Source organism: Monodon monoceros, unplaced genomic scaffold, assembly GCF_005190385.1.
Source record: "Monodon monoceros isolate NGI ecotype Baffin Bay Population unplaced genomic scaffold, NGI_Narwhal_1 Super_Scaffold_18, whole genome shotgun sequence".
NCBI classification, from domain to species: Eukaryota; Metazoa; Chordata; class Mammalia; order Artiodactyla; family Monodontidae; genus Monodon; species Monodon monoceros.
The window spans coordinates 69,303,221-69,316,305 of record NW_021703774.1 but is presented as its reverse complement, the minus strand read 5'-3'; positions in this window follow the sequence as shown (position 1 = coordinate 69,316,305).

Here is a 13,085-nt window from a genome sequence, read left to right as displayed (position 1 = left end):
GGGGGGGGCCGGCCGCACCGGGGGGGGGGCGGGGGGCGGGGGAGCGGGGCGGCCACCAGAACCGGAAGAGAGCGTCAGCATCGGAAAGACCGGAAGTAAGCTCTGGCCGGAAACTTTGGTGATCTGCCCGATGCCTTCTGGGAGTTGTAGTTCATAGACAAGCCCCACCTTTCCCTTTGTAGTACCCGCCCGCCTCTGGGATGCGACAGCTCCTGGAACAGGCTTGTGTGTGTATCCTCCACGCTCTTCTTTCTTTCTTTCCTGTTCTTTCTTTCACGCTTTTATTATTCTGCAGTCTAGAGTGACTTTTCAAGCTGGCTTGCCGTTGCTGTAGATGACCAGCACCTGATTAAGTGCTTTGCGGAACTGGCAGACCCAGAGATTAGGGTCATCTATCTAAAGTGTACTGTCGAACTAGGAATTAGAGAAAAGCTATTTCTCTCGAGGCTACTCTTCGTATTCCCAGGCGAGAAATTTAGTCATCCCCTATATCCAATAAGTCACCAAGCCCTGAACTTTCTTTAGAAGCCCTTTAAGGCCCCGCAAAAGTAGATCCTTTCTTCTCCATTCCCACTGTAACCGCTTTAGTTCATACACGTTGCGGTTGCTGTTTTTCATTGCGATGGTCTCGCTTTCTTGGGCCTTTCCCGGCGCATTTCAATCAGCTACCAGAAAAACTTCCCTAAACAGCATTTTGAACAGTAGACTCTATGTTCAGAGGATGGACTGTGAAGTTAGGCAGTCATGAATTCAAATCTCCCTTCGGTCACTTGCTGTTTAGGTAACCTTAAGGCAAGTGTTACTTCTTTAAATATATATATATATATACACACATATATATTTATTTATTTATTTGACTGCGCTAGGTCTTAGATGCAGCAGGTGGGATCTTCATTTCGGCCTGAGGGATCTAGTTCCCTGACAGGGATGGAACCCGGGCCCCCTGCGTTGGGAGTGCAGAGTCTTAACCACTGGACCACGAGGGAAGTCCAAGTGTTACTTCTATAAACTTTGGTTCCCAAATCTGTGAAATGAGATAATTATAGTACTCTCAAAATGCTGGATGATCAAATAGGATAAAGTATGTAAAACTCTTACATATTGTCTGGCACATTTGTGTGATCAATAAATGCTAACTATCAATATTGCTATTATCCTATCTCTGCATTGTAGCATTCCATCATTCAGTATGCACTTATTGGGCACCTAATTTGTGCCTAGTACTGTTCTAGGTACTAAGGATACAGTGATGAACAGGACAGATAAGGTTTCTACTTTCTGGGGGCTTAACGTTCTTGTGGACTAATACACATCACCTGTATTTGTTTTAGTATCTCCCCCCATTCACCACCTCCCAGGTTAGAGCTCTTTGAGGACAGGTGGTCTGTTTTCTATTGCTTAGTGTCATGCCTGAGCACACAGGACATACTCCAGGAATGAATCATAACAAATTCTCTACACACAACCTTCAGTCTGCTCCTACTTCCTTTGTGTGTGGCTTCCTTCAAATGCCCTGTTGCCTCTCTTTCCTATCCAAATCCAAGCCCTCCTTCAGGGCTCCGCTCTAGTCTCATCCCCGCTGGGAAGCCTTCCTTGGCTTTGCCAGACTGCATTGCTCTTTTACAGCACCACAGATTAGGAATTTTTTTTTTTCTGATTGTTTCTGATCTGGAAACTCTACTTTCATGATTAGATGCTATTTCTCTAGTATATACTTATCCAAAGTTCCTGCAGCGATGCTGAACACACAGAGGTGCTCAAGAAACACCTGCTGATTGGAAGAATTTTCATCATCTCCGTTTACAATCTCCCTAATGGAATCTATTCTGACTAGAGGAGAGATTTTGAGAGTCAACTGCTGGGAATTCCCTGGTGGTCCAGTGGTTAGGACTCCACGCTTCCACTGCCAAAGAGAGAGAGAGAGAGAGTCAATTGCTAAGGGAAATGTTTCCGTTGAAAGACTTCCAAAAGAATACAACTTCTTCCTGCCATCCTCAAGAGGACCCCAAACCAAGAGATTGAGTAGAACTTTGTTAGATGTGCAGAGAACTGTGTGCCAGGAACAGAGGCATGCAGAGCTAGGGTGCTTACTGTGCCCCCAGGATGGTGTCACTGGTTTTAGGCCCTGTTTCCTGGTGTTTAGGACAGAGCCCAAGCTGCCCACTGACCTCTCTTTTGGGATCTGCAACAAGAGGGCCACCAAGAGAGTATGTGACCAAGCTGAGAAGGAAGTGGCAAGCTGTTTTCTTGCAAGAAAGGCAAGCACCCAGAAATAGGGCCTTGCTGACAAATCTAGGGGCCTCAGATGGGCCTACGTTAGCTAGAAGTGGTAAAGGAGTGAATGTGAACCATGCCAGTTTTCAGGAAACATCCAGAATCAAAGCTGTTACAGTAACTTTGCAACAATAATTTTTTCTCTTTTACATTCATTTTTTTTTACTGTGGTAAATATACATAACATGAAATTTACTATTTTAACCATTTAAAATGTACATTCACATTGCTGTGCAGCCATCACTACCATCCATCGCCAGAACTTTTCATCTTCCCAAACTGAAACTGCACACCCATTAAACACTAACTCCCCTTCCTCCTGTCCCCAGCCCCTGGCAATTACCATTCTACTTTCTGTCTCTGTGAATTTGACTACTCTATATACCCCATGTAAGTGGAATCATACAAAAAATCATTTTTAATTTATATAAATAATACATGCTTATATTCTCATTGTTAAAAAAATCAAACAATCCTGAAATAGTATAAATGTCAGGATGCAAACTTAGATGTCCAAGAAATGTTAACTTCCTTACTTTTCTACAATCAAACCCAATTTCTGCTTCCAGCCCCTTTTCCATCAGGTAGTAAGGACTTAAATCCCTGTTAATGTAGGGACTACCCAGCCATTTTCCTCCAATGGTGCCTCTAGTTTTCTAGAGGGCTCCCGATGTGCCAGAGTCATTGGGGGGGAGGGGATCAGGGACTTCCGGTGCTTGGTCATCAATACTTTTCCTCTCTGGTGTCCACTGAGACATCTGGATCCTGTCTGCTCTTGGGCTGTGAGTTCACACAGAGTGCAGGTGCATCCCCCTCAGCCTTATCCCAGGCCTTCCCAGACACAGTGTTCCTCTCTCTCCCTCTTCCTTTCCCTCCCTCTACTTCCCATGCCTCTCTGGAGCCATAGGGAACTCAGTTGGGCTCTCTCAGGCCCTTCAACTCTCCCTTGCTATTCAGTCACTTCTCAGTTCCACAAACCAGGCTGGGACCTGGGATGAGCAGAAATCCTGAAAAGTGTCCCAGACCTCCTACCTGGGCACAATGTGCATTTTTTGGAGCAGGCACAAGACTCCTCTTGCTCTTGGATTCACCAACCCATTTGGGTTTTTCCTTTGCCACCCCCTCCAAATCCCAACTATGTCAAGTCGGAGCCAGCGGAGCCTCAGAGCTCTTCTGAGGGATTTATACAAAGACAACTAAGATCCCCTCTCTCCTGTTCTCTCCTCTTTCTTTTCTTTCTCCCCAGTTTGGTTGAACTCTATCTAGATGAAATCAGTTGGGTGAGGGGATAGGAGTGATGGAAAACCGGCTCTAATGTCTCTAGTATTCCTTCAACAAAAATTTACTGATCATTCTCCAAAGTGCCAGGCAATGTTCTGGGCCGTAGGGCAAGAGCAGTGGACAAAACAGACAAAATCTCTGCCTGTCTCTCAGAACAGACAGAATGCCATGCCTTTCTTTCTAATGAGGCACTGTCCCATAGAACTTTCGGTGAAACTGGAAATGTTCTATAATAGCTCCACTGTCCAATATGTTAGTCACCAGCCACATGTGGTTATTGAGCACTTGAAATGTGACTGGTCAGACTTGAAGAACTAAAATTTTTAGCTTTATTTCATTTTAACTAATTTCAAGTTAAGTTTGAATAGCCGCACATGGTTAGTGGATTGGATAGCACAGCTCTTATATATCCTGACACCTCTCTGGCCTTTGGCTTTGAATTCCAAAAGGCCAGGGTTTTGATACTCAGCAAACCTTTTCTCTGCTTTCTTCTGAAACAACACTTCTCCCCATCACTGGGAGAACTCATGGTCTGAGGTACAGCATATTGGACAGCTCCCAGCGAGTCCCCAGGAAATGGCCAGATCTTGACTGATTCCACTGACTTCCTGAACCCAGGGAAGACACCTTCCCTGTGGTAGATGCTTCTGGGTGTACAAAGCACAGAGTGCTCCCCTTCCTGCCCTCCCCCTCACTCCCAGTCTTCCAACTCATTAAGGCGGAAGGAAGCTGCACCTCCTTTGGAGGGCTAAAGAGAGCCAATAGGAGAGTGTGGTACGAAGGACTCCTGTGTCTGCCTTAGCCCCTTCACCTTTTTGTCCTGCCAACCACACCCTCATCTCTAGGAATGAGGAGCTATTTTAGCATAAGAGCTCATCATCCCTGTGCTCTGAGAGACGGTCTCTATGAGCAAGAGAGTGGCTTGTTGGATGGTTGGTTGGTTTGCAGATGCCACACTCTGAAGAAGACATGGCTTGATTCACTGTGAGGCCCCCAAGAAGCAGTCAGAAATAGCAATCCCCCCACGTTACCACAGAAAGAAGCAATGGAAAGAAGTAGGGCCTGGGACTTCCCTGGTGGAGCAGTGGTTAAGAATTCACCTGCCAATGCAGGGGGCACGGGTTCGATCCCTGGTCTGGGAAGATCCCACATGCCGTGGAACAACTAAGCCTGTGCGCCACAACTACTGAGCCCGTGAGCCACAACTACTGAAGCCTGCACGCCTAGAGCCTGTGCTCCGCAGAAAGAGAAGCCACCGCAATGAGAAGCCCACGCACCTCAAGGAAGAATGGCCCCCACTCACCGCAACTAGAGAAAGCCCGTGCGCAGCAACGAAGACCCAATGCAGCCAAAATAAATTCATTAATTAATTTTTAAAAAACTTAGGGCTTTCCTGGTGGCGCAGTGGTTGAGAGTCCACCTGCCGATGCAGGGCACATGGGTTCGTGCCCCAGTCCGGGAAGATCCCACATGCCGCGGAGCGGCTGGGCCCGTGAGCCATGGCCGCTGAGCCTGCACTTCCAGAGCCTGTGCTCCGCAACGGGAGGGGCCACAACAGTGAGAGGCCCACACACCGCAAAAAAAAAAAAAAAAAAAAGACAAAAATAAAATGTCACTTAAAAAAAAAAAAAGACGTAGGGCCTCAGTGGAAGAACTGAAAGTAAATAAAGAAAGGAAAAAAGGGACTTCCAAGTATCTGCTCCAGGCTGACTTTAGAAGGCAACATTGGGGGAAAAGTGAATCAATACATGTCCCACCTCTCAGGCCAGGAGTCTATGTGTGTTAATGACCAACTACTAATGGGTCTGTTTTCTTTCAGATGATAAACTGTGCCCACCCATTCATCCTTCCAGACACCAGGGCATGACTGGCAGTGTTGGTGAGCTCCTGCTCTCTGCTCCCACTCAGCTACTGCACCCACCATGCTTTCGTAAGGTGAGTTGTCACCAAGTCTGTTCCCTCGCTGGATGGTGAGCATCCAGAGGGCAGGGACACACCTTGAGTTTGTTGAGTGGCTACGCTGTAGATAGTTATTGAACAGAACTGAGTGATGGTGGGAAAAGAAAAGCAGTGCAGCTGACCACGCAATAGTTAGGTTTGGCTGGAAATAGAGGAGAGGTGGGAAAAGAAGGCCAGGTTACAGACCCGAGAACATTGTCTAGCATATGCCCCACGCGCAATTTTTTATTCTGAAAAACTTGAAACCTATAGAAACTTGATAGATTGGCTCAATTAACACCTGTATGCCTTTCACTTAGATTTACCAGCTGCTAACCTTTTGTTCATTTACTTTATCTCTCTCTATATAAACTAATATATGTGTGTACACAGACACACACACACACACTACACATTCACTTATACATTTTTTGGAACCATTCAAGCGTCAGTTGCACATCATGATACTCCATCCCTGTGTACGTCAGCATGTATCTCCCAAGAACAGGAACATTCTCTTCTGTAACCCCAATAACATTGTCACACCCAGGAAGTTTGACACATAAATTACTATTTTCAGATAGAATCCATATGCAATTTTTGCCAAAATGCCCTTTAAGACTTAAAAAAAAAAAATCTAGGATCCTAGGGCTTCCCTGGTGGCGCAGTGGTTGAGAGTCCGCCTGCCGATGCAGGGGACACGGGTTCGTGCCCCGGTCCGGGAAGATCCCACATGCCGCAGAGCGGCTGGGCCCGTGAGCCATGGCCGCTGAGCCTGTGCGTCCGGAGCCTGTGCTCCGCAACGGGAGAGGCCACAGCAGTGAGAGGCCCGCGTACCGCAGTAAAAAAAAAAAAAAAAAAAAAAAAAACTAGGATCCTATCAATGATCATACATTGCAGCATTGCCTTTGATGAGTGCCACCGATTCAACGAAATGAGTTTCTCCCAGAGAGGGTGTGGAGAGAAAAAAAAATGCGTGGAGGATATAGCCTTGGTTACTACCTCCCCAGACTGAGAGGACGGGAGGAGAAAGGGAAGACAAGGCTCAGACAGAGCTCAGTCTCTTGAAACAGACACTGAAGTGTCCCTTCTAAGTCTTTGGATCCCTTGAATATCTCAGACAGACCTGGCTACCCAAAGTTGGTTATGGACTTTTGTCTGCTTCATGCCAAATTTCTCTCCAGCACATGTGGATTCCTAGGTGGATTCTGGAATCTGTATCTGCCATGTCTAGGTGCCCTTTGGGGTTTTGTCCCATTTTTTAGAATTTGGTCACAGTGTCTCTTTTTAAGACCAGTCTTCTTATTCTGATCACTGGTGGGGGCCAGGGGAGGGAGATGAGCAGATCCAGCCTCCTCTTGCTGAAAAGTGAAGGAGAAGGAGTTACTCCTTCCAGAAAAAAATGCCCACAGTAATAGTAGTCACAGCTTACATCTACTGAGTACTTACTACATGCCACTTGTAAGAATTTATATCTCATTTAAACCTCATTAGAACCCGGTAAGCTCAATACTATTATTGTCCCCATTTTTCAGATGAAGAAACAGAGACATGAGCAAGTTAAGTAACTCTCCCAGGATCACATAAGTGGGAAGCAGAGATGCTAGAGTTTGAGCTCAGTTTGTCTGACTCAAGATCTCACACACAGAACTGCCTCCCAGTTAGCTACCCCATTTTTATGAGTCCTCCAAGGTATCCTTTCAACATTCACATGCTGTTAAACACACATGATATGTGAACTTATTTGCTTGTTTACACACAATAAACTGTACATATTTAAAGTGTACAATTTGATGTTTTGACATATATTTATACTCATGAAACCATCACCCACAATCAAGATAATAAACATATCCATCACCCCCAAATATGAACAGCCAGGATTTCTAGAATAGATAAATTGGAGGGTTATTACTTGACTTCTAATATGAGTCTTTATTTAATCAAAGTATTTGCATTAGGATCCTTTTAAAATAATGAGCTCTCTTCTAACACATTCAGAATACACCTGCATATCCCTGGCTGACACTGATTTGTAACTTCTCTTTGGTAATTTTTTTAAAAATAAATTTATTTATTTATTTTTGGCTGTGTTGGGTCTTCGTTGCTGCGCATGGGCTTTCTCTAGTTGTGGCGAGCAGGGGCTACTCTTCGTCGTGGTGCCCGGGCTTCTCGTTGCGGTGGCTTCTCTTGTTGTGGAGCACGGGCTCTAGGCATGCAGGCTTCAGTAGTTGTGGCACGTGGGCTTCAGTAGTTGTGGCACATGGGCTCAGTAGTTGTGGCTCGCGGGCTCTAGAGCACAGGCTCAGTAGTTGCGCACGGGCTTAGTTGCTCTGCGGCATATGGGATCTTCCCAGACCAGGGCTCGAACCCGTGTCCCCTGCATTGGCAGGCGGATTCTTAACCACTGCGCCACCAGGGAAGCCTGAGAAAGAGTCTTGATGTAACTCATGAGGGAGGCTTCAAGGCCTAATCTTCCAGGTTTCGACTCCAGGTTTGTCTCATTTCCTTCTTCATAACCCTTAGCTCTGTACAGCAAAGCTTTTGAGCTTGTAGCAAACAAAAAGACTGGAACAAAAACTGCCCAGAGGGAACTTAGAAGTCATTTTTAAGATCGTGATCGTTCCCGGCAACAAAGTTTAAGGCTAGCTCCCTAATTTATATTGCTATCTCACTTTTCCTTCCTCAGCTTGAGCAAAGGAGAAGAGGAACCCCTACCCTCCAGAGCCTCCCCAAGCCCACCCCCTTGCCCACATACACACTAATCATTCAGAAGGAATCTTAGAAATCAGGAAACCTGTCTTAGGGCAGGTTCCCTAGAAGCTGAGCCTGAGATGGAGGTTCTTGTGTGAGGATTTTATTGAGAGAATGCTCTCAGGAGAAGGAAGGGGAGTGAGGGAAGCAGGATAGGGCAGGGGAAGAAAGCTAAGCAGGGTTGTTAACAGTTAAGTCTGCCTCTGCTGATCCCAAGGAACTCTGAAGCCTGAGTTACATCACAAAATTGGTTGCACTTCTGAGGCAAGAGGTTGGCCTTTTGTAAGCCCATATCAGTCAATCACTGCGGGCTGCCCTAGGTTCTCCAGTGAAGCAGCCTCCCTATTGAATGAGGGCAATTCTCCGGTGAAGGGGCTGTTTAGCTGTTAGCAATCAACCCCACCGTAGCCGGGAATGGGTGTGTGGCCCCATAAAGGGAATCTGGGCAGGGCAACTCTATAATTCATTGAGATTCATGTATTTCCTAGTATATATTTAATTTTTGTAAATGTCTCAGATGTGCTTGAAAAGTGTATTCCAGTAAAGTGCATAAAAGTTAACATAAAAATGGGGGAGAAAGGACGGCTCTTCCTTGCAGAAGAACTGCAACAAACACATGTAGAAGAAATGCAGGAGATAGAAAACCACTATTAAAACACCAGAGTTTTAATTGTTGGGGCAAGACCCGACCATGGAGGGTGAAATTAGTGGGTGAAAATCTGAGGAGAAACAGGATACTTGCACAGTCTCAAAGTATCTCCTTCAAGATATTTATTAATTACATAGGTAAAAATAATAACTTTACAGGGGGAAACCCAGCAGACCCCATACCCTTTTAACTAAGTTATCAAGGTTAACGTTACCATTAATAAGACACAGTGATATTGTGTATCCCTGATATGTTGTGCTGAGAAGGCACTCATGTCAAAATGCATAACCTCCCTTTAAGTATAAGAAATATCAGACAAACCCAAATTGAGGGATATTGTACAAAATGATTGACCAGTACTCTTCAAAATTGCCAAGGCTTGAACAGACTTGTGGTTGCCGTGGGTGGGGGGGCATGGTGGTGAGGGAGGGATGGAGTGGGAGTTTGGGGTTAGCAGATGCAAACTATTATATATAGAATGGATAAACAACAAGATCCTACTGTATAGCACAGGGAACTCTATTCAATATCCTGTGATAAATCATAATGGAAAAGAGTATGAAAAAGAATATATATATGTATGTATAACTGAATCACTCTGCTGTACAGCAGAAACTAACGCAACACTGTAAATCAACCGTACTTCAATCAAATAAATTTTAATTAATTAATTAAAAATAAAAACATTCACCAAGGGGGACTTCCCTGGTGGTGCAGTGGTTAAGAATCCGCTTGCCAATGCAGGAGACACAGGTTCAATCCCTGGTCCGGGAAGATCCCACATGCCGTGGAGCAACTAAGCCCATGCACCACAACTACTGAGACTGCGTGCCACAACTACTGAGCCCGCGCGCCACAACTACTGAAGCCCAGGCGCCTAGAGCCTGTGCTCCACAACAAGAGAAGCCACCACAATGAGAAGTGGTGGAAGGGTAGCCCTCGCTCTCTGCAACTAGAGAAAGCCTGTGCACAACAAGGAAGACCCAACGCAGCCAAAAAATAAATAAAATTTAAAAATATATATTTACCAACAAAAAAGGCTGTAAAAGACTTTGGAAAGATTGAGGAACTGTCACATATTAAAGGAGACTAAGGAGACATGACAATTAAATGCAATGTGGGATTCTGGATTGGATCCTGGAACAGAAAAAAGGCCATTAATAGACAAAGTGGTAAAATTCAAATAAAGTCTGTAGTATAGCTCATGTTATCGTACCAATGTTAATTCGTTTTGATAATTGTACTGTGGTTATGCAAGATACTAACAATAGGATAAACTGGGTGCAGAACACATGGGAACTGTTTGTTCTATTTTTGCAACTTTTCTGTAAGTGCAAAATTATTTCAAAACAAAACATTAAATAAATAAATGCTCACTCTAAGAAATAATAGTAGCCACTGCTCAGGTCAAGAAATTAACATTATCAGTACCCCTGAATTATCCCACATGTCCTTCTTCCGAATCACAACTTCTTTCTTCCCATATAGGTAACTGCTATGGTGACTGTTACGGTAATTACTTCCTTGCTTTGCATTACAGATTTTCCTTCCAGGCAACCATCCTTAAAAAGTAAAGTTTAATGTTGCCTGTTTTGGAGTTTTATATACATGAAATCATAGACCATATATTCGTTTGTGTTTCCCTGTTTGCTTTGTTGTATTTATTTTTTATTTCATTAATTAAATTTATTGCGGTAAAATATACAACATAAAATTCACCATCTTAACCTTTACGCGGGCCTCTCACTGTTGTGGCCTCTCCCGTTGTGGAGCACAGGCTCCGGACGCACAGGCTCAGCGGCCATGGCTCATGGGCCCAGCCGCTCCGCAGCATGTGGGATCTTCCCGGACCGGGGCACAAACCCGTGTCCCCTGCATCGGCAGGCGGACTCTCAACCACTGCACCACCAGGGAAGCCCATCTTAACTAATTTTAAGTGCACAGTTTAGCAGTATTGAATACATTCACATTGTTGTACAACCATCACTACCCCCATTTCCAGAACTCTTTTCATCTTGTAAAACTGAAACTCTATACTCATTAAACAATAACTCTCCATTTTCCTCTCCCTTCAGCCCCTGGCAACCACCATTATACTTTAGGTCTTTATGAGTTTGACTGCTCTAAGTACCTCATACAATCATACAGTATTTGTCTTTTCTTTTGACTGGTTTATTTCACAGCATATCTTCAAGTTTCATCCATGCTGTAGCATATTACAGAATTTCCTTCCTTTTTAAGGCTGAATAATATTCCATTGTATGTATATACAACATTTTGCATATCCATTCATCCATCAGTGGACATTTGGGTTACTTCCGCGTTTTAGCTATTATGAATAATGCTGCTATGAACATAGGTGTACGAGTATCTCTTTATGACCCTGCTTTCAATTCTTTTGGGTATATACCCAGAAGTAGAACTGCTGGATCATAGTGGTAGTTCTATTTTTAATTTTTTGACAAACCACCACCATACTCTTTTCCATAGCAGCTGTACCAGTTCAAATTCCCACCAACAGTGCACAGGGTTCCAATTTCTCCACATCTTTGCCAACACTTGTTGTTTTCTGTTTTTTTTTGTTTTTGTTTTATAGTAGCCATCCTAATGGGTGTGAGGTGGTATCTCACTGTAGCTCTACTTTGCATTTCCCTAATAATTAGTCATCTTATCACGTGTTTATTAGCCATCTGTATTATCCTCTTTTGAGAAATGTCAATTCAAGTCCTTTGCCCATTTTTGAATTGGGTTGTATGTTTCATTGTTGTTGAGTTTTAGGAGTTTTCTATATATTCTATATATATTTCTATATATTCTATATCCCTCATCAGATATATGATTTGTTGTGGTTTTTATTTCATTAATTTTTTAATAATAGTATACAACTTCATGAGTTAGTGGTGAGATTTTTTTTAATATTTATTATTTATTAATTTTTTCTGTACCGGGTTTTAGTTGTGGCACACAGGATCTTTAGTTGCAGCATGTGGACTCTTAGTTGTGGCATGCACAAGGGATCTAGTTCTCCGACCAGGGATCGATCCTGAGCCCCCTGCATTGGGAGCGTGGAGCCTTACCCACTGGACCACCTATTTCATTGATCTTTGCTCTTCTCTTTATTTTTCCATCCTTCTACATTCTTTGGGTTTATTTTGCTATTTTTTTAACTTTCTGAGCTGGTTGCTTAACCCATTACTTTTCAAACTTTCTTCTTTTCCAATATATGCATTTAAGGCTACAAAATTTTCTCCACATACTGGTTTAACTGCCTCCCATCAGTTTTTACAGGTAATTCTTTATTATTTAGTTTTTAAATATTTTATAATTTACATTGTTATTTCTTTTTTGACCCATGGTTTACTTATTAGTATATATCCTTATTTCCAAAAATCTTGGGGTCTAGAAAACTGCATTATGATTAGAGGTCATACTTTGTGTTATTTCTGTCCTTTAAAATTCATTGAAAATTGCTCTCTTTTTTCCAGCATATATTTAATGTTTGTAGATGTTCCATGTATGCTTGAAAAAATATATATATATATTCTATACTTTATTGGATGCAGCATTATATGTATTGTTTTTCACTGAAACTAAGATGCACCCAATATTTTTTTGCTACGGTTGCCTTTAAAAAGTACCACGAACCAGGTGGCTTAAACAATAGGAATTTATTGTCTCACAGTTCTGGAGGTTAGAAGTATGAGACCAAGGTGTTGGCAGGGTTGGTGCCTTCCGAGGGCTGGAGGAAGAATATGTTCCATGCTTCTTCCCTAGCATCTGGTGGTTTGCTGGTAATTTTTGGTGTTCCTTTGCTTCTACAAACATCACCCTGCCTTCATCTTCAAACGATGTTCTTCCTGTTTGCCTGTCTCTGTCCAAAAGTCCCCTTTTTTAAAAGGAACAAGTCTAATTGGGTTAGGGGCCCACCCTACTCCAGTATAACCTCATCTTAATTAATTTCATCTGCAATGACCCTCTTTCCACATAAGGTTACATTCTAAGGTACTGAGGGTTAGGACTTTAACATATGAATTTTTGAGGGACACAATCCAACCTATAACACACTGTTACTTTACTTACTATCAAAAAGTTTTAACATGCTGCCAATTAAACTATGACTCAATACCAGGAAACCAACAGATTAAAAAACAAAACAAAACTTCCTTTCAGAGTTGTTAAAATGTGAAAA